Source organism: Mustela nivalis (genome assembly GCF_964662115.1).
Source record: "Mustela nivalis genome assembly, chromosome: 3".
In the NCBI taxonomy this organism is placed as follows: Eukaryota; Metazoa; Chordata; class Mammalia; order Carnivora; family Mustelidae; genus Mustela; species Mustela nivalis.
In genome coordinates this window covers 135465089-135491138 of record NC_139022.1, presented here as the reverse complement: position 1 = coordinate 135491138, position 26050 = coordinate 135465089, and the positions used below count along the sequence as shown (strand labels likewise).

General features: G+C 47.6%; 1 long non-coding RNA gene across 2 annotated transcripts; it reads left to right on the top strand.

The window, feature by feature from the left end:
• Positions 1-26050, top strand: LOC309861273. Of its 2 annotated transcripts, none has more exons than XR_014309836.1 (3): positions 1-355; positions 25036-25283; positions 25933-26050. It is a non-coding gene; the product is annotated as an uncharacterized lncRNA (long non-coding RNA). The 2 variants fall into 2 exon arrangements; XR_014309837.1 differs by lacking the exons at positions 25036-25283; positions 25933-26050 and adding exons at positions 8275-8463; positions 11091-11129 and having other exon boundaries at positions 3-355.

Sequence of the window (26050 nt, the reverse complement as noted above, 5' to 3'; positions counted from 1 at the left end):
AGACAAGGAGTCAAGAGGCTCACTGGTCTGCTTTCTGTGGATTTACCTCCCTGAGCCACCGCTAACAGGTCGCTCCGACTACTCAGAGGCTCAGGCTGGCAATGATGAAACCAAACCCAGAGAATGGGGGGTCAGCACCAAATAACAATGCCTGTCTCCACAGCATGGGACCTGGGGTGCGTGCTGGGAGGCAGAAGGCCGCAGTTTGTATTCTGACCCCATGGTTTACAAGCGGCATGACCTGGAGGAAACTTCCGAGCCTCAGCTGCCTCACCCCTGACATGGAGATCTCATTGACGTCGACCCCAGAGCAGCAGTGTGGGACTGAGATGACGTGTGCTTGGCCAGTAAAATAGTAAGTGTTCCATAGCTAACAAACTCGCAATTAGTTCCTTCCCCCCATTCCATGAAATGAGCAGCTTGGACTTTCTAATATACAAGCTAACTTTCTTTTACTGATGCAAAGTATAAACTTTAATCTTAATTTGATTAGGTGGTTTTTCAAGATTATACAAACATGTATCCGTGATGTAGCCAACATTCACGTACCCATGACCAGCTTAAAAAATAAACCTTATCAGAGTAGTTTATATGTCTAAAAAATGATTTGGCATTTTAAAAGATTTTATTTATTTATTTATTGAGAGAGAAAGTGGGGGGAGGGGCAGAGAGAAAGAGAGAGAGAATCTGCAGCAGGCTCCCTGCTGAGTGCAGAGTCAGACCCAGGGCTCGATCCCACAACCCTGAGATCATGACCTGAGCCAAAATCAAGAGTCAGGTGCTCCACTGACTGCACCACTCAGACAGCCCAATTTTCAAGGTTTGAAAATTTTGTGTAACTGGTATCATGGTTATGACTTCATCCACAACTTGTTTTGGTGTTTTCTCCCAACGATGTGTTTGTGAGACTTGTCCGTTTCAACATGTATAGACCTTGTTTATTGGGTTCCACTGCTGTATGGTATCACATGATGTAAATCTGCCACAAAAAAGTGTTGCTCTGGACATCCTAGTAATGGTCTCCTTGTGCCCACAGCCAGGTTTCCAAGTCTGAGGGAGTGTCTTTCCAGGCCCACCAGATGCTGGTGTGAGCCCAGTGGAGAAGGGGGCTGGGGAGGGAGGCTGGATTGGGGGTGGGGGTGGGAAGGAGGCATGGGGGAGCTGAATCTTATTTAACAGGTTTTGAAGGCTTTGTAAGTAACAGCTCTTAAAACACAATATTTTGAAGATTTAAGTGTAAATGAATCAGAGCCATATGGATTCCATTTGCCTTAAATTACACAGGACTTAAAGCGGGGCTCAGTGCTCCGGGGCAAAGGTGCAGGCCTTTCATGGGTTGTCTCCCTTGCTTGCCAAGGGCCTGGACTTATCCGGAGGCTCTGGCTGCAGAGGACGGCAAACGCTAACTACCCAGGGCCCTGGGATGCCCTGGTCCTACTTCTTCCTCTGCTCCTGCTTTGCATGTGGCCTTGGGCCAGATGCCCTGCTTTTCTGGGTGTTAGTTTCCTTATTGGTAAAATGAAATGTCTAAGAGGTGGCACAGCATAGTAATTAAGAGCCTGGCTTTGAAACCATCCTTTAACAGCTTTCTGGCTCTGAGACCTCAGGCAAATCACAACTAAGGCTTTTGGGGGCCTCAGCTCCCTCATCTGTAAAATGGGAAGTTAAGAGTAGCCACTTCATAGGTGGTTGTGAAAAATAAATTGGCTAGTAGTACACCCGGAGGGTGCCTGGCTCCTAGTAAGTACTTAGTTGGTACCACTTTTGTTTTGTCTTTATGTTCCTTATGAAAGACAGGTCCAACTCTGCTTTTCCGTGGTGCTCCCAGGCAGAGATGATGGAAGTGAGTTTGAGAGATGAGACATGGTTACATGGTGTTCAACCACTTCCTATTCTTTTAACAATGACAGTTCTATTATGTGGCTGTTGATTCATATAATTTTTTAAGGGGGGGGCACAGGGAGAGGGAGAGAGAAAATCCTGAGCAGGCTCCATGCTCAGTGTGGAGTCCCACGTGGGGCCCCATGAGATCATGACCTTGGCTAAAATCAAGTCAGACACTTAACCGACTGAGCCACCCAGACACCCCGAATTCATATCATTTTAAATGTGAATACATACACATAGGCTTATAAAGTGGATCATGCTGAGTTATAATCTGCTCTTTTTTTGGAAGATTTTCTTTATTTATTTGAGAGAGAGAGAGAACACGAGCTGGGGGGAGGGGCAGAGAAAGAAGGAGAAGCAGACCCCCGCCGAGCAGGGAGCCTGATATGGGGCTTGATCCCAGGACCCTGAGGTCATGACATGGGCTGAAGGCAGACACTGAACCAACTGAACCACCCAGGCGCCCTACAATCCACTTTTTTAGCTTTCACCATACTACATCTATATTTCCACGGCATGAATGTCCATGTACGACATTTTTCTCCATGTGAATTGGAGCACAGTAAACCAACACATACCAAGCACTTACCATGTGCCAGCTTCTGTGTTAGATATTTTCCACACATGTCCTCATTTAATCCTGAAAACAAGAAAATGAATTTGGTATCAGGATTACCTCCATTCTCCAGCCAAGGAAGCTGAGGCTCGGAGAGGCTAAATGACTCGCTGAAAACATCGCACAGGTCCAGACCTGCTGACTCCTGAGCATGAGAGCTGATCTGCTCCCGGGCACTGCCTGCGGACTCAAAATACATCACAAAGTGACTTCTGGCCCCCTACTCTTGGATGCTCAGATTTTTTCCCCTGGCTTTTCACTCTTATCAGTAGTACATGATGTATATTCTTGTATAAAGATCTTTGCCAACGTGGTGCTCACTTTTGGGGAATCAGTTCCTTGAAGTGGATGGTCCAGTGTCTGGGGCTTTTGTTATGGAGCAAGAGAAACAGGACTCAGCCCCGTTGGAGGCTGGGCTGCAGGGAGAGGCAGGAAGCCCTCTAGCAGACAGGCCCTGCTGGAAAGCCAGGGTGGCTGACTAATCCACAGACTATGTGCGCTGCTTGAGTTTATCTGAGCGCTGGTTTCCCGTGCTCCTCGTGCTTACCCTACAGCTCTCAGGAATTCAGTTTATTTCCATCCTGGTTTTGCTGACTTTGCTGAAGTCCCTGCCCACTGGATCAGCTGCAAGATACCGTCACGCGCGCACACACACACACACACACAGCCCTCCAGGAATCAGGCGTGAGCAAGACACTTGTTGGGAAGAGACCAAAGATCCAAAGGCAAGTGGCAACCCTGACTTACACAGAAAGATCAATCCCTGGAGAAAAAGCTGTTTGCCAGAGTTCCATAAATCATTTCTTCCCTGAACTGTGCTGGATTCCTTTAACATTTTTGCAACAGCTATACTGGTTTTGAAAAAAAAAAAAAAAAAATGACATCTTCATAGTTTTTTAACAATTCCTCAAATATATACAAACAAAAGCCTTTTCAAATTCTCGTTTCAGACTGATTGTATATAAAACAGCTTTTCAAGGACTGGGCATCTTGTTAAAATACAGATTCTGGGGGCGCCTGGGTGGCTCAATGGGTTAAGCCACTGCCTTCGGCTCAGGCATGATCTCAGAGTCCCGCATCGGGCTCTCTGCTCAGCGGGGAGCCTGCTTCCTCCTCTCTCTCTGTCTACTTGTGATCTCTCTCTGTCAAATAAATAAATAAATTCTTTAAAAAAAATAAAATAAAATACAGATTCTGATTCGGGTGCCCTGGGTGGGGCCTGAGAGTCTGCATTTCTGTCCCGCTCCTGGGTAAGGCCCGTGCTGCTGGTCCCCAGCCAGAGCAGCAAGCAGGATGGAGCACAGGGTATATTTGGAAAAGCAGAGTCTTCTGCCGTGGACCTGCCCCTCTCTGGTTCCTGCTCAAGACCTTCTAATGTCAGAGCTGCCAGGGAACTTAGAAACCATTTGGTCAGAGCTTCTGCAGAGACAGAGGAAAACTGAGTTCCCTCCCAGGGCCAGGGAGCTGGAGCCAGAGCATGGCTAAGGGTTCCAGGTTCCTTTGGTTGCCACAGAAGCCAGAACTTCTTCAGTCTGAACTGTGGGACCAGGGAAGGCTCTGAGAATGGCTGAGGGGAGCTGTGGCTCCTGTAAGGGAAAGGCCACCAGGCAGAGTGCAGAGCCCATGCCAGGCACCATGTGGATGCTCTACATGCTTACACTCTCAGAAACCTCCCCTCGGCCCTGCACGGTAGCACTAGCCATCCCATTTCACACAAGGAAACTGAGGCCCAGAGAGCACAGCTGAAGAGAGAATACTTTTGCATCAAGCGAGTCCACCTTTTGTGGTGCCCTGGGTGATTTCCCTCTTTCTTCCATCTCCAAGGCCCACTGTGTCCTCCCAGCACTCTGCTGCCTTTCAGCTCTGGGCCAAGTGGTGTCAGTCAGGATGGGCTTCCAGGAAGAGGCACCTGGACAAGATTTGACATTGTGGGAGACCTATGCCTATGACCTCTCTACTTAAGTTCTTTGCGTCCCAGGGAGTCCAGTCCACAGTCCTCCCAGGAGCCTGGGAGTCCGTCAGCAGGCAGCCTGGAGCCAGGGCCTGCTCCTTCCCAAAAAGATGACCCACCACCCTGTTTGTCTAATGTGACCACTTTGGAAAAATTGTTTGTTCTCATCCTGCTAAAAACAGCTTCAAAGTGACTCCTGTCTAGACTGTGCCAAGGTTGATTATCAGATCCTCAACCTGATCCAAACCACAGGGGGCATAGTCATTTGCTTTAATGCAATTAAAGCAAAATATAATAATGTATCCAGGCCAGGGACAAGAACAAGCCTCCCTGGAACGTGGGAGGAGAAACCAGCTCTGGATAATTTCTTCTCAGCTCCAAAGTAGCGAGTTTAGACTTTCCTGCCTCCCTCTCCAAGGCAGCCTAGGGCTTTGGACAAGGGAGCTTTTCCTGCTGAGCGCCACCACGTGAGGGTGGCCTGGGAAGAGTGGGGCTTGGAGGAAGCCATCTGGGGATGGGATGTGGAGAGGATACCACAGAGCACAGTCCCGGAGGAGGGACGCCGGAGAAGAAGGAAGGGAAAGATGAGAGAAAGGATCACAGAGAGAAGAGGGAAGAGATTCAGCCAGCTCAGTAATTCCCAGACTCTGACAAACCCCCCGTCCCAGGGAGGCCAGGGCGCGCCTGCCAGGTCTTCCCAGAGGACAGACGTGAGTGAGGTTCATTGAGCTTCCCCAGGAAGGCACCCAGAAAATGAATTTTTGGTGCTCAGAGAGCCACAGGAAACAAAGAGCAATCCTATGGCCTTGACCTGGTGGCCAGACACGGCCTTGCTGGCCGCCAGGTTCTGTCCAACATCCCGGGTTCTAGGGAGGAATAGGATGATTGCTCACATCATTCCCCCGGCCTGCCCAGGACGTCGTCAGGGAATCCTGGGCACTTAGCCCATACATGGGGTCTGTGAGGAGCTCCGCACTCTGCCCACAGGGCTGCCCTAAGTCCCCACAGACTACAGGCCTGAAATGGGAATTTATTTCCTCACAGTCCTGGGGCTGGAAAGTCCAGAACGAGGGTGTTGGCAGCGTTGGTTCCTTTGGAGGGCTGTGAGGGAAGGTTGTGGTCCAGGCATCTCTTGTACATGACCGTTTTCTCCTGGTCTCTTCATATCGCATTCCCTCCATGCGTGTCTCTGTCCAAATTTCCCCCTGGAGCAAGGACACCAGTTTTACAAGATGCTTTCATTTTCACATGATTACCTCTGTAAGGACACTGTCTCCAGATGTGGCTACCTTCTGAGATACTGGGGGTTAGGATTTCAATGTATGCATTTGGGGGAGCGGGCACACAGTTCTCCCACAACCGTGTCCTTGGGGAGCTCCCCCTGCAGCACTGGCAGGGGTATAGGTGGGGGACAAGCTCTGCTGAAGCCCAGCTCACCCAAGCTCCACGACACTGGGAAACCTATCAACCTTCCCGGGGCCACCTCCCCTTGCTCATCGGCAGTTATACTGCCCCCATGGTGGGGAGCAGAAGTGTGCCAGCTCCCCATGTCTTTCCTCTTCTGCTGATGTGAATTCTGCAGCAACAATGCATCCTTGGAAACCCTGTGTGCCCTGCCTGGCCAAACTGAGGTTCCCTGAGAACAGAGAAGGGCTTTCTCCCTAGAAAGTTTAGGTCTTAATGTTTCTTACTCCTTCCTCCTGCTGCTGTTGTTGCCTGTTCTGATTCCGAGGACTATCACTATTTTGTTTGTTAGTGGCTACCACTTATTGAAGACTGAACTGTGCAGACCTATGCCAAGTGTTTTAGAATCTTTTTCTCATTTTATCCTCATGATAACCCAAGATAGGATAGGATAAGTCAGGACAGGAACTGTTGCTATCCCCATTTTGTTCATGAATACACTGAGGTTTTAAGAGTCTGCGTAAGGCTCACAGGACAGAGCTAGGAACCTATTGGCGAGCATCTCAGAAAAGCAGATCTCAGCTCTGCAGATGTGGGCCCCTAGAGTCTGGGAGAGAAAGGGATTTGAGAAGTGGTCGAGTCCAGTGACTTTCCAGGGCCCTGTGCAGAGACCCCCTTTTGCATACCTTGAGTCCTCAGCTGAGGAGAAGCGGGTGGGGGAGGGTGGTTCTTGCAAACCCCACCCCCAGGCCTGCATGCTGTGTCCCCTGCCAGCAACTGCCCAGCACACAGCATCTCAACACATGCATCACAGATGAGCGATTGTATCTATCAACTGCAGTCATAAGAACAGCCACCTGTGTTGCCCTATAACCATCTGCCAGGCTTGGGGCTAAGCTTTGGACCTACAAACCACAAAATCTCCGGGCCCGAGCCCAGTGCCTGGCACGTAGTAGGTGCTCAATGACTATTTGTGGGATGAATGGCCCTTTGACCCCTAATGGGAGCAAGTCTGCACATAAATTTCAGCTCCAGGCACTTTGAAGCTCCCCCAGGGGACAGCTGCCTTTCTTGTTATCGAGGACCCCCCAGGCCCCACCCCTCCCCTACCCCTCCTGCCCCCTGGGCCCATCCAGGCCAGGGACCTGGGGCCGCCAGAGCCAGGAGATAAGGGTGATGGATGGCCAGTCGCCTGGCTCCACTGAAGCCTGGGGTTTCCTGGGAGCGGGAGACAGTCTAGTGATTCCAAAGCCCCGTGGAATTTGAATGGAGAGAGCTTGAGGAGGGGGTGGGGGCAGTGTCCCAAGTGTCCCTATCTCTTCGGGAGATGTGGACCCGACAGTAGGTTTCGGCACCCCCCGGCTGCCTTGATCTCCTTCCATGTCAACAAGGCTCCCTTTCAGCAAGTGCTGGACACCGGGACTCAGGAAATCGTCATTGGAGCTTCCAGGGGGAGGCTGGGGGATGGCGTCCCCGGCTCTCCTACTCTGTCCCCTCCCCTGGGACATTGGACCCGGAATCTGGAGGTAAGGCAGGCTTGCTTCCCCCTTCGAGATGGGCTCTACCATTAACTGAGTCCTTGGCAAAACAAGAAATCACTTAACATTTCGTATACCTAAAGCTTACACAGTGTTATATGTCAAATATATCCAGTTAATTTAAAAGAAAAAGAAATCGCAGTGCCTGGCCCTATGTTCCCTCATTGGTGAAAGAAGTCTCAGGGGAGGTGCTCCCTTCCAGCCAGGCTGAGATGGGGATTCGAAGTGACTGAGAAGGGGTGAGCTGGGGCTGAACACACCGAATTCCGGCTGAGGCGAGCTTGTGCTTGGACCCAGACAGTAACATTCATTGGTTTGTGTAATTTAAAATCTCTGATCCCCAAACCAAGATGCTTCATCACTTTAGGTAGATTCTAGAGTCTGAGCATGTTAGATTTTGAAGGACTCTGAGAAACTGAAACTTGTACATTTTTTTGTCTTTTCTTTCTCTTTGGACTTAAGTTTATTTTAAACTTAAAAATATATCTATATCTATATCTATATGTATTGTTTAACCACAAATAATACTTGAATATATCTTCCTTGGTCAAAAAAAAAAAAAAAAAAATACAGGGGCACCTGGTGGCTCAGTGGGTTAAAGCCTCTGCCTTCGGCTCAGGTCATGATCTCAGGGTCCTGGGATCAAGCCCCGCATCGGGCTCTCTGCTCAGTGGGGAGCCTGCTTCCCCCTCTCTCTCTGCCTGCCTCTCTGCCTACTTGTGATCTCTGTCTGTCAAATAAATAAATAAAATCTTCTTAAAAAATATAAAGTTAAAGTACCCTCAGTGCAGGCTACCCTCATTTCTCTTTCCAGAAACAACACCATCATTTGGGGATGTACCCCCCCCAACTCTTCCTCAGCACCTTTCCATTTACAGGCTCATCCACAGACAGACCGATGTAAGGGAGGGGCTTGTATGAAAGGAATCAGCCCTCTCTGGTCTCGATCCCTTCTTCCACCATGCAGCCCTATGGCCTGGAGAGACCCATCCACACCGGGATGCAGGGATCCGTCTCATGTCCCCTAACTGGGATGCAGGTCATGGCCAGGTGGCTCTGCCTTCCAGGTAAGCTCCGAGAAGGTGAAGACTTGGTCAGTTTTGTTCACAGATGATTCCCCATGTCTAGAGCAGTGCCCTGAAGTCATAATAACTATTCCATGAATGAGTAAAGAGATGACAAATGAGTGATCCCTGGCAGGTAACCCATCCCATACGGGTGGACATGTCCAATTGCTTCCAACTTTTCACCAGCACAAACTACTGCAGTGACACCCCTGAAGGTGCTCCCTGTGTCCACTTTTTTAAAAAGATTTTATTTATTTATTTATTTGAGAGAGAAGGAGAGACAGAGAGCACGAGGAGGGAGGAGAGGGAGACGCAGATTCCCAGCTGAGCAGGGAGCCCGATATGGGACTCGATCCCAGGACCCCGGGATCATGACCTGAGCTGAAGGCAGAGGCCAAACCAACTGAACCACCCAGGCGCCCCATTGAGGAACGGTAACTAGCAAGGGCTCCCTAAAGCCCCAAAGAGCACAGTTTGAAATACTCTGGTAAGGCCAAATACTTCATAGATGAGAACCCAGGGAACCCAGAGAGGGCAAACAAGTCACCCCAAGGTCACCTAACACATTAGGGATTGATTTGAATTTCTCTTCCTTCATTTGACTCTCTCAGTACTTAGACTTTCTCGGACCCCCAACTCAGCTTGTGTACCTTGGGAGGGTGACTTTAAGGGCAGAAGGTCTGATTCACTCAGCATAGAAAAGGAACCCCCTCCAAAATCAGGAGGTTCTTGTCCTGGGGCTTTTGTCCCACTGTTGAGCCCTGGAACGATCTAGGCAAATTGCATGCCCTCCCTGAGACTCAGTTTCTCTAATCTGTAAAGTGACCAGAGATTCTTGCTTAACTCTTAAAGTCAAGATAACAGGAAAGAATTTGCAAAACAGAAAAGAGGCATAGGAATCTGAGAATCAGTTTGAAATGTAAAATTTTTTTAAAACAGATCTTGGATTAAAAGAAAGAATGTTTCTACTTTTATGAGAAGGAAAAAGAAAAAATAAATATATATATAGAAAGAGAGAAAGAGAGAGAATAAATTTGCACTAATACCGAAGAAGTGATAGCAGTTACCCAGCAAATGTAAATTGTTAGTGTTTTCCTGGGAGTTCAGAATTGCAGAGGAGAAAGTGGAAGCTATTAACATTTTCTTTCTATACCCAATTTTGTTTGATTTTGTAAGAGCTTACCAAAACAAAAGATGTATTTACCTATTAAATATGTAACTTCAAAAAAATCAAAAGTGAAAAGATACAGGAAAAAATCAAGGCAAAGGCCATAAATAACTCATTAGCAAAGAAAAAAATTATTTACAAAGAAAACATACAAATAGCTAAACAAGAAAAAAGGTTCACTCTTAGAGTGATCAAATAGATACAAATTAAAAGAACAATGAAATTCCTTTGTGTGTGTGTGCCTATCAAATTGTAAAAAGTGGTAAGAAATAAAGACCAAAAGGTTTGCTTTCTTGCCCTAGAGAGAGGGTAATCATAATGAGGATTAGCAGGAAAGAGAGGGGGACACCTGCACCCCTAATGGTGATGACAAGTCCGTCCTGTCCTGCTCCCCAGTGCTCTGATAGAGTCATCTTGAGGACAAGCAGAGATGACAGGCCAGAGTCCCTGCTTCCTTTGGCTTCCACCTCCTCCCCGTCATGGAGACCCACTGTGGCGTCCACTGGCCCTCCGCTGCCCACCAGGGACACTCTATCCTCATCAGACCTAAATCCCCCTTCTTCTGATAAGAGTCCTGGATCCTGTGACAAAACCAGAAAAGATTGGAAAGGTGCCTGGTGCACGCAGACTGTTCCTTACTCCGTAAAGAATTGCTGGGTTCAGAAGAGAATGCCCGTTTGTGGGATCAAAGGTCATCTCTGTTAAGCCTCTGCCTCTAAGCACCTCTGCACCAAAGGCTTTATTTGGGTGGGCTTTTGTGGGAATACAATGCCATACTAGGAAAAACCATTAGCAATCATCTGGTGCAATGGCCCCATTTTATATAAGGGGAAGTGGAGGCACAGGAAGGCTTATGAGAAATTCAAATCATCCAACTGATTAGACAGAGCAATGCCTAGAACCAAGGTCTCTTGACTCCCGTCCAGCTTCACCCAAAGACACTTGCCGTGTCTTTTTTTCTGGACTGGATTTGTTCTTTGATCTCTGTATATTAAAATCTATTATCTGCCTGGCTATGGCTAAAAATCTCACTTGTTCAGTCGCAGAAGACATTCTACATTCAAACATAGATTATATATTTAAAAGGAGAAAAAATACAGTTCTGATACAGGTAAAATAAATAGCATTAATAATAAACTGTAAATATCAGCAAGTGGTGAAATAAAATCATTCTAAAGAATAAAATGTTAAATAAAACAATTTTTAAAATCCTCTAATTATATAACAATATACAGATTGTTATAAGGAGTTGTTCATGTGCTCATGTGCTCAGCACAATGCCCTTGTCTTTGTTTTATTCAACACCCCCAACCAAAGATCTGCTCCCGGAGAGAAGGAAGAGGGGTAGAAGTAGCCTCAGGCAGTAATTCAATCTCTATCCAGAATTCATGTTGAGTACTAACTTACTGGCCTAAAAATGAGTCCTGGTGTTAAGGAGGTTCTCTTTTTAAATTCTCAGGTAAAGTCTTAAAAAATGGTGATTAAGAGAAGAACTAGGCAAACTTCTGTGGTAAATAGCCATATAGTAATGGCTCGGGTTTTCGAAGACATATCGTTGGTTTGCAACGGCTTTGCACTTATAACCTCAAAAGCAGCCACAGGCAACACATACGTAAGTGAGTGTGACTGTGTTCTAATAAAACTTTATTTATAAAAACAGGCAGGGTGCGGGGCATTTGGCCCATGGGCTGTATTTTGCCAACCCCTAGTTAAGAGCATGGACTTGGGAGTTGGACTTGAATTGGAATCCTGACTCTGCCGCATCTTTATTTGTGAGAGTTTGAACAAATGGCATAATTATTTGAGCCTCATTTGTAACATGAGGCTAATAATTGCCCCGGGTCATAGAACACCTGGTCAGTGGAACCCCACATGTTGTGGGTGCTCAGTAAGGGGCTCAGTAAGCGGACTTCAGCCCACTGTGCTGGAAGAAGCCAGTCTTCCCATTCTGAAGCCACAGCCCCAACCAGCCATTTAACTTTAGACTGTGGCTGTCACTTAACAACAGCTCCAAAACTCTGTTTCCTCTCCTGTAAAGTGGGAAATGAAACTCATTGATCACCAGGACTTTTATCTACATCGTCTTACCTCACTCTCAGAACAGCCCTTGTTATTGTTACTGTCCCCATTTTACAGAAGAAGAAACTGAGTCGCAGAGAGTAAAGGGCCACTTTTAGGTAGTAAGTGGTAGAAATCAGATATTTAAGGTCATGATATTTCCTTCCATGAAACCACATTGCCTCCTCAGAAAATGAGAAGAGGGCTTCAGAAAGCATTCCAGTCCACACAACTCTGAACCTTTGTGTCACCCACCTGGCACCTGAAACTCCTCCCAATGTCCCCAGCCGGCCGCTGTTTCCACACCCTCAGAACAGGGGAACTCAGCTCCCCCCGAACCACCCATTTCCTCCTTGGTCAGCACTGACTGTGGTGAGGTCTCGGATTGAATGCACCTCAACTCCTGTCACTTCAGCCAAGAGATGGGATATTCTCATTGAGGAGCCCCAAGCCTTTATCCCCCTTTCTCTCCTGGATACTCAGCCAGGCCCTTCCTGACAGCTTCTACATCCCCTTACTTCCCAGCCCTGTTCCTAGAGTCCAGGGGGGCACGGCATGGAGGCCCCTGGCCCTCCTGCTGTCCCACCGTGGGACTGCTTGCTATGTCTATACCCTTGGAAGACAGTGGCGCCCAGAGTAGCGTTCCTGCCCAGCGGGCTGAGATGTTACGAAGGTGAGTCAGCTCATTCCCGTGATAGCATCTGCACAGCCAGCCCGGGAGGCCAGTGCTTCATGCACGGGAGGGATGGGTTTGGGACACAAAGGAGCCTCTTCTGTCCTTGCTGAGCCTTCCCCTGGGGCAGGGAATAGGGGTAGGAGAAGAAAGATCCCCCTTTCCGGTAACAACTTTTGAGAAAGGGGGTATCAGTCTGACTCTTACAGAAACTGGGCCTTTAGGAACCCTCATGAACAGCCTGGGCCAGAAGAACTGGCTCAGAAGGGGGCAAGGCCATAGTGGAAACGAGCTTTGTGATTTCTGGGGCTGAGAGGATGAGGAAGTCCTCACGGTGCCAGTGTGATCATTCAGAAGACGTCCATCCTTCTGACTGCCGGACAGGGCTGCTGAGCTGGATGGAGCCAGAATGCCTGGATTTGATTCTCAACCCTGTTGAAAAACTCCTGTGACATAAGACCGATCATGTTTCCTCTCTGGTCTCTGGTTTCCCAAGTGTGGTTGACTGCTTGGGGCTCCTTCAGCCTCTCCAAGAGTCAGCATGGAGAGTGGTGGGAGGTGAGAGCCCTCTGTGGAAATCCAACTCTGGGTCTTCTGGCTGTTTGACTGGAGACAAGTTACTTCACCCCTGCACCTTGGTTTTCTCATCTATAAAATGGGATAATGACAAAGTGCTCCATGTGCCTGGCCCTACTCAGTGCCCCATAAATGGTGGTGGTTCTGGTGGTCACCTAGGCCTCATCCCTCTCCATATCCTGAGATTCTACTACGGGATATGGAAGAAATGGGGTGCCTGAAGGGGGTAGGGCTGTTAGTAAGACACTGAATGACCTCCAAATCCCATGTCAAGGGACACTGGGACTTTGGTCACCCCCATACCTACCCATGTCCTGCATGTTCTTCCTTCCAGGCCTCTGGCTTCCCTGCTCCCTCCCAGGTCCAGAAAGTCTTTTCTACTCTACTGCTCACCCTCCAGAGCTCTGCTTGACTGCCGTCTTCTTCCAGGATCTTCCACGGCCTCTTCCTCCTCTGACACCTTCTAGCTTCTCTGTAAAACCCGCGCTTGGCAACCTTCCATTTGGTGTTATCTGATGGGTGAGACAGAGCTTCAGGAAGGGCTAACCATCCATGAGACACCATACGTGCTGCCCATGATACATTCAGGGGCCCACAGAAATGTCACTCTTTCTTTTAAAATCAAGATGAAAAAACAAACCAAAAAATGAATATATAACAATGAATCCAAACCGATTATATTCATCTTGATACCTATGCAGTGGTCTTTTAAAATAATTTTTGATGGAGCTTCTGCCATGAAAGGTGCATGGAGGCCAAAGTGCCCAAGGCCCATGAAAGCTGGAATGTGGCCCTGGGTGCAAGCTGTCTGGGCCTCGATGTGCACCCAGGTCCGGTACAGGTCTCTGCTCGGCCTGGCTATCCCGTGAGTCCCGGGAGTGGGGGATGGGGTCATCGCTGCTCACTACCCTGTCCTTGCAGCCTAGCACACGGTAGGTGCTTGAGAAAAGAGGTGCGGCAGAGGGCTGGCCATCAGAAGGGGTGTGTGTGTGTGTGTGTGTGTGTGTGTGTATGCACGTGCCTCTAACTCTCAAGCAAGGATCTTCCCTCTCTACCTTTGTTTCTGTCTGCAAAAGTCACCTGAGTGGAATCAACCCAGGTGCTTAGAATCCCAGATTTATAGTAAGTCAGAGTTTAAAGGGAGAACTGATTCATTCCACAAACATTTCTTAAGCACCCATGGTATATAAGCACGGTGCTCAGGGCGTTGGAGGATCCCACCAGCGGGTCTTACAGAGGGTCCTTAGGGACTTTCAGAGTCTAAGAAGATCCAAATATGTAAGTAAATGCACATGTAAAATATCCTTCCCGTAGAGACCTCTGACATCAGATTCCCCAAAAGCTAAAGTCTCTAAAATCTGAAGAACCACTACCGGTTCAAGCCCATGATCCAATAAGCTTTTCATAGTTGGGTCCATTGAGGCAAGGATGTGACTTCTTCAAGGTCACACAACTAGTTAAGGGCAGAGGTAGGCCCCTTTAAACCCTGACATGTCTAGGAGAAGACCTCTTCGTTCACTGGCAAGGGGTGGCTGGAGGAGGGCCAGCAACGGAGCTGATTCTGGGTCTCCGGATTCCACGGATCCTCTCCTCTGAATCCCCAACCCCCAGCACGCGTGCACGCGCTCACACTCTCCCAGCCGTCTTTCACAACATCTCCCAGGCTCACCCATCGGAGGCCTGGTGTTGGGCCCGCCTCAAGTCAAACGCAGATAACCTCTCCCAGGGATGTATAAACATCCAGTGGGTGTCCGGGGCAAAAGAATGTGGAAATGGGTTCTTTTCTCCATGAGCACTGGACATCTTCTGCCAGACTGTGTGGAAGTTACAGTGACCTCTCAGACCTAGGCCTGAGGCCCTTTGAGTCCCCATTTCTGTGGCCCAGATGTTCTCTCACTGTACGATGACATTTGCACCCTCAACAAAGAAGGTTTCTTAAGTGCTGGGATCCCACACTTACTGCACACGCCTTTGTCTGAGCCCCACACTTTTCGTGGCTTGCAGCCCACAAGCTAGGGGCTGCCAGCTGTGGGCTGGCCCTTCCTTCTGAAGGGTGTTAATGGTGGTACCTACGGGAGATTTTATGTGGAGACAAGTGTTTTGAATTTAGGGGAGGACACAGGGGAGCTAATTAGAAAGCCTAGTTGTGGTAAATAGTTATTTGTTTTATCCTACTTTTTAGGGAACTAAATCTTGGAAAAACACAACGGACCTTGAAATTAAGCAACTCCTCTTTTCCCTCAGCTACAGTTTGTTTCCAGGTTAAAAAAAAAAAGAGAGAGAGAGAGAAAGAAAAAGAAAGAAAGAAAAAAAGACCCCACCTCTCCAAAAATTTGATCAGAAGAATCAGGGGCACCTGGGTGGTTCAGTGGGTTAAGCCTCTGCCTTCGGCTCAGGTCATGATCTCAGGGTCCTGGGATCTAGCCCTGCATCGGACTCTCTACTCAGCAGGGAGCCTGCTTCCCCCTCTCTCTCTGCCTGCCTCTCTGCCTACTTGTGATCTCTGCCTGTCATATAAATAAAATCTTAAAAAAAAAAGAAGAAGAAGAAGCAGAAGCAGAAATGTGCTGAAGTTCTATCCAAACCTGGGGACCAGAAAATGTGGCAGGTGACCATCCCTGCAAGTCCAGGGGCTGTGGGCTTAGTCTCAGCTCCCAGGAGATGCAAGGGAAGCAGGTACAGAGATGGTGCAGAGAGCTTCCTAGAACCCCGCCTGCTGTCTGTCCAGCATTCTGAGCCAAGTGTTGCAAGCTGTTGCCAGTGTTTGGAAAGAGGAAAAAAAAAATGAGTCCTACCCCGTCTTTGTTCAATTTTTCTGATTGCTATTTGTCAATTCTACTTCATCTGGAAGTACAGAGATGATTTCTGGATGTGTTTGGAGTGACCTGGAATCCATTTTTTGGAAATAGAAACTGTGTCATTGAATTACATGATACCCCTTGCATGGCCAGCATGCATGCGCCCGCGCGCGCACGCACACACACACACATACACACGCAGGCGCGTGCATTCACACTCAGCTCTCCTCAAATAACACCCTGCCCATCAGCCTTCTCCTTGGCCCTCCACCCAGACTCTCCTGTTTCCTCATGACAAGCACAGAACTTGGAAGGTCCTGCTCTTCCAGAACTTCCTGTGCTCAACCTCAAACTGGATTTGGGCAAATGAAAATCTCCTCCAGCTGTCAAGAGAGAATTCAAAGGATCCCTCACACTGATGACAAAGAGTAACAGAATCAAGTTTCTTAGAGTCAGAGACATCAATAGAACCTCTTTCCAGAACAGCTCTGAGAGGGGCGTGCCTGTCAGGTGGCCCAGCACAGAACACTCAGTCAGTACTCAACGAGACCCATGGTGGTGGGAAAGGAAGTGCTTGAGGCTGCCAGCCAATGCCCCTGCCCTAGAACAAATCTAAGACTGTAACATAGTGAGTGCCGTCATGCCTGGGTGACTAATGATATGCCTTTTGGGGGCCAACCAAGCGACTCCGTAGAAAATGGGACCATAGAGAATGAGAATGAAGGGATCATTTATTCAGTTATGGATTCAACTTCTCCTTGGTAGTTATATTATTAATCTTATAGTTGGATCCTAAATCCTAAACCTGTATAGTCATTGAGCCCAAGTTGGATAATATCTCAGAAGTTCATCCTCCCGTCCCAAGCATCTCCTTAATGGATGGCCATTTGGCCTCTTGAATACTTCTGGCGATGGGCCTCCACGGTGGACACGGTGAGAAGTCAGAAAGCGCATTCTAGGGTTGGGCTGAAATCTGCCTTCCTGAGATATTCATCCATTGGTGACCCACTTCTGCCCTTCAGGACTTGTCAAGCCTGCTAGTCCTCTTTCCCCATGGGCCGTTGAGTTAAGTGAAAACAGATCTCTTGGCCATCTCTACCCCACTGTCAAACCACAAGTCTCTTCAGGGCCAAAGTAGAAATTTCGGGAAAAGACAAACTCCATGGCATTGTGGTTCACGGGAACTCCCAGGATGTGTGTGCATCTTGTGTTTTTATCTGGCAGACAGAGCCCAAGCTGACCCCAAATCCTCAGTCCATGAGCTCCAATGGCATGTCTGGGTCCCTGTGTCAGGTCCCCCAATGGAAGTGAGAAGCCAGAGTCCTTTGAGGCCACATCCAGATGAGAAAATGAGCATTTCAAAGAAGGAAAGAATCTAAATGGGATAAGGAGAACTGGGTTCCCACATGGACAAACTGTAACCTTAGGAAAGCCCGTCTCTTGGTCTCAGTTTCCTCATTTGTGTAACGGACTGAAGGATCCCTGAAGGCTTTTCTGGAAGCAAAATTCGGACCAAGGAAAGAGCAGTGCTGTCTCTGGGCAGAGGCACCTGCAGCTGCCATCTTGCAGCTCCGTGTGTCCGGATCTCCGCCTGCAGGGGGGACCTGCAGCTCAGCCTTCTGCCTGGCAGGGTCTTCACCCTCCCCGCTTTTCACAGGTCTGACGGCTCTCATCCTTCAGGCCTTTTCTTGAACTCCACCTTCCCTGAAGGCCTTTCCCAGTTACCTCCAAACAAGCCGGTCTCCCCCGCACCCTTTCTCTCCTCCCAGCACTGGTCACAATCAAAGATGTTATTTCATTTTATTTGCCTGTTCCTTCAGTCTCCTGGCCCTGTGGGCTCCATAAGAACAGGAGCCCCATCTGGGGTGTTTGCTGCTGGATCCCTGGCCCCCAGCCCAGGGTCTGGCATGCAGGAGGGATTCAGTGCATGCTGAAGCAATGAATAGGGGAACAAATCAGTGAATGAGTAAATGGGCCTGATGAGTGGTGGATGCCCTGTGGACCATGCCCCTGCTGTGAGCCACCGCCTCCTCTTCCCTCTTCCTCAGCCTCCCTTTTCCCCTTCCTTCCTTTGCCCACATCTGTCATTTTTATTCCAGCTTCAAAGTGTTTATTCTTGTTCTTCCTTCCCCTTCTCTCCACCTGTCCACCTCCCATCTGCCCTTGTGGCCAAGATGAGCCCTACTACCACTGCCTCCATGAAGCCCACCGAGATATATGTAGCTCACAGGTGTCTGCCCTCTCAGATGCCTAAACCCCTTATTGATCTGGTGCACTGCCATTCACCACAGCTTCTAGACTTTTCTAGAAGTCTAGAAGAAAAAGCATCTAGACTTTTCTAGAAGCCTTCCTGACCACAGCCCCTGGAAGAGACAGAGAAGGTGTTGTGTAAAAACAAATCCACTACACCCGATACTCAGTGTTCCTAGACCCATCTTCCTTAACAGATAACTGGACCAAAGTCTTCAGTGCTCTGTCTCAACACACTGAGCAAGCAAGCAGGTCCATGTCACCCTCCAGCCCAGATCATCTGGCTTCCTGCACTCTATGAATGCCAGCCCTAGAGGTTTACAGTTTATGATGAAAATTTCAAACCAAGATGGCTTTCAAACCAAGACCACTTTGTCATCTGGTGTTTTAGCCCCTCATGACCCACTGTTCTGTCCTCTGGGATGAGCTGGCATAGTTGTTTCTTAGACCTCAAGTTCAAAGCATTGAGTTAACCACTCTCGCTCCTGTGTTCATGACATATAACCACCATTGATCCTTGTTTAAACTTTTATTTATTCGAGAAGCACAGAGAGAGAGAGAGCAAGAGAGTGAGAGTACAAGCATGAAGGAGGGCAGAGGGAAAGGGAGAAGCAGACTCCACTAAGCAGGGAACCCGACACAGGGCTCCATCCCAGGATCATGACCTGAGCCGAAGGCAGACGCCCAACCTACTGAGCCACCCAGGCACCCCTAATGTTTACCATCTTTAAGTGTATGATTCAGTGACATTAAATATATTCACGTCGATGTGCAACCATCACTTCCACCCATCTCCAGAACGTTTCCCTCACCCCAACAGAAACTCTGCTCATTGACTGCTAACTCCCCACATGCCCCTCCTTCTGCCCCTGGTAACCACCACTCCGCTGTCTCTAGGAGTCTGCCTATTCAAGATACCTCATCCAAGTGACATCATACAGCATCTATCCATTTGTGTCAGTTTATCTCACTTAGGATAATGTTATCAAGGTCCACAGCTATCGTAGCGTGTATCAGAACTTCATCCCTCCCTATGAGTGACCCACACCCCATGTACTACACGTCATTTATCCACTCACCTACTGGTGGACACTTGCATTGTATTGGCCGTTGTATAATGTGGCTAGAACATTGGTATCTGTTTTTCAGCCCCTGTTTGTGATTATTTTAGGTCTACATCTAGGACTGAGGTTGCTGCTCATGGGGTGATTCTATGTTTAGCTTTCTGAAGAACGGCCAGTCTTCCACAGCGGCTGTGCCATTTTACGTTCCCACCAGCATGCACAAAAGTTACAATTTCTCCATCTCCTCACCAACACTTGTTATTTTGGGGGGTTATTTTATTGTGTTCTTTAATAATAGTGGGTGGAATCTCACTGTGGTTTTGATTTGCATTTGCCTAGTGATTAATGATGTTCAGCATCTTTTCAGAGGTCTTGTTGGCCATTCGTTATCTTCAGCAGAAAGGAGAAGTGCCTGCATACGTACTTGCCCATTTCTTTCTATTTTTTGCTCATTTCTTAATTGAGTTGTTTGTGTATGTGTGTGTTCTTAATTTGTAGGAGTTCTTATATATTCTGGATATTAATTCCTTATCTGATATGTGATTTACAACTATTTTCTCCCATCCTATGTGTTTTCTTTCCATTCCCTTGATAGTGTCCTTTGATACACGAAAGGTTTTCATTTTGATGAAGTCCAATCTGTCGTTCTTGTGTGTGGCCTGTACTTTTGGTGTAGTACTTAAGAAATCACTGCCATATCCAAGGTCATAAAGATTTTCCCTTATATTTTCTTCTAAGAGTTTTGAGGGTTTGACTGTTATGTTTGGGTGTTTGATTCATTTTGAGCTAATTTTTATATGTGGTATAAAGTCGGGTTCCAACTTCATTCTATTGCACGGGACTATCCAGTTTTCCCAGCAACATTTGCTGAAAAGACTGCCCAAGGGATGATCTTGGTCCCCCTTGTCAAAAATCAGTTAACCATATATGTGAGGATTTATTTCTGGAATGTGTATTCTATTCTTTTGCTTTTTATGTCTATCTTTATGCCACAATTGGTTTGATTCCTATGGCTTTGTCGTATGTTCAAAATTAGGAACTATGAGAACTCCAACTTTGTTTTTCTTTTTCAGATTGCTTTTGGTTATTTGGGGTCCTTTAAATTAGATATGGATTTTAGGATGAACTTTTCTATTTCAATAAAAAATACTATGGAGATTTTGTGGGAGATTGTCCTGCATCTGTATGTGGGGGGGGGTGTATTTTTAACCCACTGAGCCACCCAGGCGCCCCTGGGGATGTGTATTTTTAAGTTATATGATTGTTACTGTTTCTTTGCTTTTTCTCTTTCCACTCTATTTTCAAGATCCATCCACGCAGCTATGTGAATATTTAGTCCTTCCTATCTCCTTTCTGCCAAACCCTCATGATTACCCATCTGCAGCCCATGGAAGAACTCAGGTTCCTTCTAGTTCTGCTTGACCAAAGCCGCAACACACCCTCGGGCAGGCCCCCTCCGGGCGAGAATCTCTGTGATATATCCCAGCGCCATTATCTGTGAAATAATTGTGATCTGTCAATACTTATGGGCCCCTCACTGGGTGCTGGGTACTCGGTGAACACTTTATATGCCTTCTGCTTTTTTTTTTTTTTTAAGATTTTATTTCTTTATTTGACAGAGAGAGAGATCACAAGCAGGCAGAGAGGCAGGCAGAGAGAGAGGAGGAAGCAGGCTCCCTGCTAAGCAGAGCCCGATGTGGGGCTCGATCCCAGGACCCTGGGATCATGACCTGAGCCAAAGGCAGAGGCTTTAACCCACTGAGCCACCCAGGTGTCCCTATGCCTTCTCTTATACTATCATTATAATAACAACTTCACGAAAATGTGCTAATATTGTCACTTTACATGGAGAGGGGGAACCATGGCTCAGAGAATCACACAGTTAGGAAGTACTAGATGGAGCCGGGTTTTTTCCCCACGAGCTGACTGTACGCCAGCTGCTCTGTGAACACCTGGGCTTGCGGGGCCTGGAACCCAACTAGGAAAAGGGACCAACCCAACATTACCATCAGCAGCTGGGGGAGCAGAGTGAGGCCTGGAACTCAGTGACTTGACCCCTGCCCATTAGGGTACTCCAGACCAGCGGTCAGGAGAAGGGTCACAGTGCACACATCTCCCACAGTGAAGGCCCTTCTGGCAGCCCATAAATCCGGCTGGGCCCTGCTTATCCTGTTTACTGGATTAGCGGACTGGGCGTCTCTGTATAAATCATCCAGGGTGATTTACAGGGAGGCCCTGGAAGGTCCGAGGGCCTGACTGATGCGGCCCCTGGGGAGGAGCAGATAAGTGCTGCCTGAGCCCTCGGGCCTGTCTGCCAGTCCCCATGAGAGCTGATGATGGGGACCCACTGCTCTACGCAACCCCCCCCGGGTGAGGCCCTCTATGTCCATGCTTCATTCTGCCCTTCTTCTTGCAGGTCCTTGGCAGCATTTAAAGGTTCCTAAGGCAAAAATACTGGTACTTTTCTTGGGCAGTCTCAGTCACAAGTGTAAAGTAAGAATGAGGAAGTACAAAAGGCCAATTGTGAAAGAACCAAGAGCCAAACTGTGAGGGAACTGAGGTCGCCATCTTCTTTACATAAGACAAGTGACTAACTTACATAGATTACATACCCTGTGCTGGGCACCCATTCACCTTCTTTTATTCCTTTTACTCCACAATAAGCCTATGAGTCCCCCTAAAACACAGACAGATTAATTGACTTGACCAGGGCCAAGGTCACAAAACTTGAGTGCCAGTAATGAAAATGTGATTCAAAATAGGTGTCTGTGCTAGGGCCATGAACTTTAATTCACCATTGCCCTGTTTATTCAGTGCCCCCGCTGGGACAGGGGTATAGGTTAGCAGTAAGGGGACTAAGCAGTAAGGGGAGCAGCATTCAGGAGATGGGCTTCGCAGTTGGAGAGGCCAGGATTTAGGTCTCAGCTCTGCCATTTATTAGCTTGTGACATGGACAAATCACTTAACTCTCTGTGCCTCAGTTTTCTTATCTATGAAATGGGAATAATGATAGCACCTCTCTCTCAGCACGGGCAGGTCCCCTTCAAGTGTATTTTGAGTAATAAGGCAATGTTTTTAAAATATGCTTGGCAAAAAATAAATAAATAAAATAAAATATGCTTGGCACAGTGCTAAGCACATCATTAACCATTCAATAAATGGTAGGCTATGGGACGCCTGGGTGACTCAGTTGGTTAAAGCCTCTGCCTTCGGCTCAGGTCATGATCCCAGGGTTCTGGGATCGAGCCCCGCATCGGGCTCTCTGCTCGGTGGGGAGCCTGCTTCCTCCTCTCTCTCTGCCTGCTTCTCATCTCTGTCAAATAAATAAATAAATAAATAAATCTTAAAAAAAAAAAAAATGGTAGGCTAGTACTGTTGTTGTCTATGTTCACCCTGATCTTAAGGAGTTCATGAGCCAGTAGGAGACTTATTTTTACACAAGAAGTCCAAAGAGGTTGGAGCACCATAGTGCAGGGTGAAGGTCCCAACCAGAAGGGGTAGTGAATTTAAAGGGGAAGGACCAGAAACCTCATGAAGAAGGTAGCGAGAACCTGAGCTGTGAAACCCGAGCAGATTTCCTAAAACTATGAAGGTGAGGAAACACAGAGATCTTCATTAGCAAAAGTACACGGTGAGTGATGGAAAACATGCCATCAGCTGCTATCCCATGCACTAAGTGTTTGTACCTGTCTCTCCTTTGGCTGTGATCTCCATATCAGTTGAGATGGTGCCTAATTCTTATCAAGTCTTCTCCATGCCTCCCAATGATGAATCACTGGAGGTTCCCAGTATATGATGGATGGTTGGGTCGATGGATGGATGGATGGATGGATGGATGGATGGATGGATGGATGGATGGATGGAGAGATGGAGATATGGACAGATAAATAAAATAGATAGGGAATAGGAAGGTGGATGGATGGATGAATGCATAGATGAGACTGTAGTTGAAGGTCAGGTGCAGGAATGCTGGCTGCCGCATGAGTTCCCACCTCAGGGCCTTGGTCCTTGGGATTCTATCTGCCTGTTTTAGTCTCCAAGATATTTCCTTAGCTTAGCTCTCATTTCGTTTAAGGTTCTGCTGGGTGTGGTGCATAAACAATGAATCTTGGAACACTGAAAAAAAATAAAATTAAATTTAAAAAAATAAAAATTTAAAAATCATTTAAGGCTCTGGTCAAAGGCCACTTTCTCAGGAAAGCCTTTCCTGACCATGCCATCTAAAATAAAACCCTCTTTGACATTTCCCTCCTATATATATATTTTAAATAAATAAATATATGTACACACACACACACACACACACACGTGTATGTATGTATGTATGTATGTATGTATGTATTTATTTATTCTAAAGTAGGATCCATGCCCAGAATGGAGCCCAACCCCAGGCCCAAACTCACGACCTTGACCTTGAGATCCAGACCTGAGCCAGACTCAAGAGGCAGACACTTAACTGATTGAGCCAGGCTCCCCTCTCCTCTACATATGTATTTTAAAGAATTTATTTATTTATTTATTTATTTGACAGAGAGAGGAAACACAAGCAGGGGGAGTGGGAGGAGGGAAGCAGGCTTCCTGCTTAGCAGGGAGTCCCATGCAGGGATCCATCCCAGGACCTGGGATCATGAGTTGAGCCAAAGGCAACCGCTTAATGACTGAGCCACCCAGGCGCCACCCCCCACCCCACTCCTACATTTTTAATAGTGTTTCTCACTCTCGAGCATAGTAGACATTGGTGTCTTGTTTGTTCTCTCCCATCAAGTGTAAGTTCCATGGTGGTAGATGTTCGCTTTGCTCACTCCTCTGTCAACAGCCCCTACTACATGGCCTGGCACAGTTAGCCTCTCGGAAACATTTGTTGACTGAGTTGGAGGATCTAAAAAGCAGCGAGGAAGGAAGGGGGAGGTCCCATCTTGGAACAATCTGAACCTCTTTGCAAAAGTTAAAAAGTGCTCTGTAAATGATAATGCTGATATTTTCTCTCATTGGCTCCACCATGGGAGTGAAGTTCTCCCCACAAGTGTCTGACGCTCCTCTCTACTCTGAGATATCTGAGACATTGAGGGTTTGGGGCTAGGGTTGTAAACCCCACTTGGGTGGATGAGGAAACAGAGGCTCAGGAAAGCTAAGAGACTTGCTCAGGGTCATACAGCTGCAGAGCAGCAGAGCCAAGTGTTTTATCCTTTCCACCTCACGTGTCTACTAGGTACCAGTCGTGTGGCCCATGGGACGTTCTTTCTTGAGGCTGCAATTCCCCTTACCCCAGGTCCACCTTGGGCAGAGCCAAGTGGTGTGGTCTCAGGGGGACTGAGTCACAAGCACAACAAGAAGAAATACTTTTCTGGCCTCCCTCCATGCTGGGCAGCCAAGACAGGGAAGGATGCACTCTGGGCTGACTGGAATGTTCTCAGCATCTCAGCTGGGCTCTCTCAGCTGCCCATCCTGTTCCTCCTCTCCTGTTGACCCAGGCACCCACTGTGGATAGGCACGTCCCATTCATATCTTAACTAATATTCAAAATAACCCGTGACCTATTGCCATCCCCATTGAATGAGGGAAGGCACTGAGGTCTGGGCTGCTTACGTTGCTTGCTGAAGGCAACAAGGCTAACAGGCAAGGGATGTGACTTGAACTCTGAGCCTATATCTCTCTGATTCAAGAGCTCATGCCCCTACCTTGCTCCTCCTGCACCCCATCCCTGGGCTCCCTCTCCTCAACTCTGCCCCTGCTGTTGCCCTTCCTCTCTCTTCAAGAGTTCTTCTTCTATGTGCCACCATCTTGCTTTCAGCCACTCAACCCGACCTTTCTCCCCATCCCTCAGTGGTTCACCCCCCACATCCACAAACAAGCTCAAGTCTTCCCCATCTTCCAAAAGGAGGCCCACCCCAGTTCTTTTTCTCCTTCTACCATTCCCCCTTTCTCCCTTATTTCACCCCCAAACTTTTGGGGACAAAAATTATTTTATGTGTTCTTTCCATCCAGTTCTCCCCACAGATAACTTGATCATTGGACAGACTTGGATCGCAGCTCTCACTCTGCCACTGTCTGTCTGACCTTGATCAAATCGTAAGCCTCTCAGCCTCCTCATCTGTAAAATGGGGATATTGCTACACTTCCCTCCTGGGCTCTTCGCAACCATGAGATAAAGACTCTGAGTTACAATGTCATTGCCTGCTGTCTCCCCAGGACCTTGCATGGTCCTGGCATGTGTAGACAACACACAGTATCTGGTAAGCAATTGAAAGAGTTAATATTCTTCGTGTGGGGCCTTTCCTCCCCATCCCCCTCTCCAGCCTGGACCTTAAGTGTCTGTGACAGCCATTTTTTTTGTGTGTGTGTGGTAAATACACATAACATAAAATTGACCATTTTAACCACTTTTAAGTGTACAGTGAAGTAACATTACGTATGTTCACATTTCGGGGCAAACCACTATTCATCTCCAGAACTTTTTCATATCATCCCAAACTGAACCTCTGGACCCATTAAATGCTAACTCCTCATTCCTCTCTCCCCTCTGCCCGTGGTAACCACTATTCCACTTTCTATCTCTGTGAATGTGACTCTTCTAAGTCCCTCCTATAGAAGGAGCCATGCAAATATTTGCCCTCTGTGGTGGATAATTTTATGTGTCAACTTGGCTAGTCTGTGGCGACCACTTGCTTGGTCAAACGCCAGCCTAGATGTTGCCAGGAAGGTATTTTTTCAGATGTGATTAACATTTAAGTCAGTAGACTTTGAGTAAAGCAGATTGCTATCCATAATGTGGGTGGGCCTCGTCCATCATTTGAAGACCTTAGGAGGAAAGATTGTGTTTTCCGGGATAGAAGGGAATTCTGCCTCCAGAGTGCAACAGAGAAATTCTGCTTATGTTTCTAGCCTTCATACTCAAGACTGCAACATCGACCCTTCCCCGAGTTTCCAGGCTGCTGGCCTCCGTTACAGATTTCAGGCTTGCCAATCCCCACAATCACGTGAGCCAATTCCTAAAAACTCA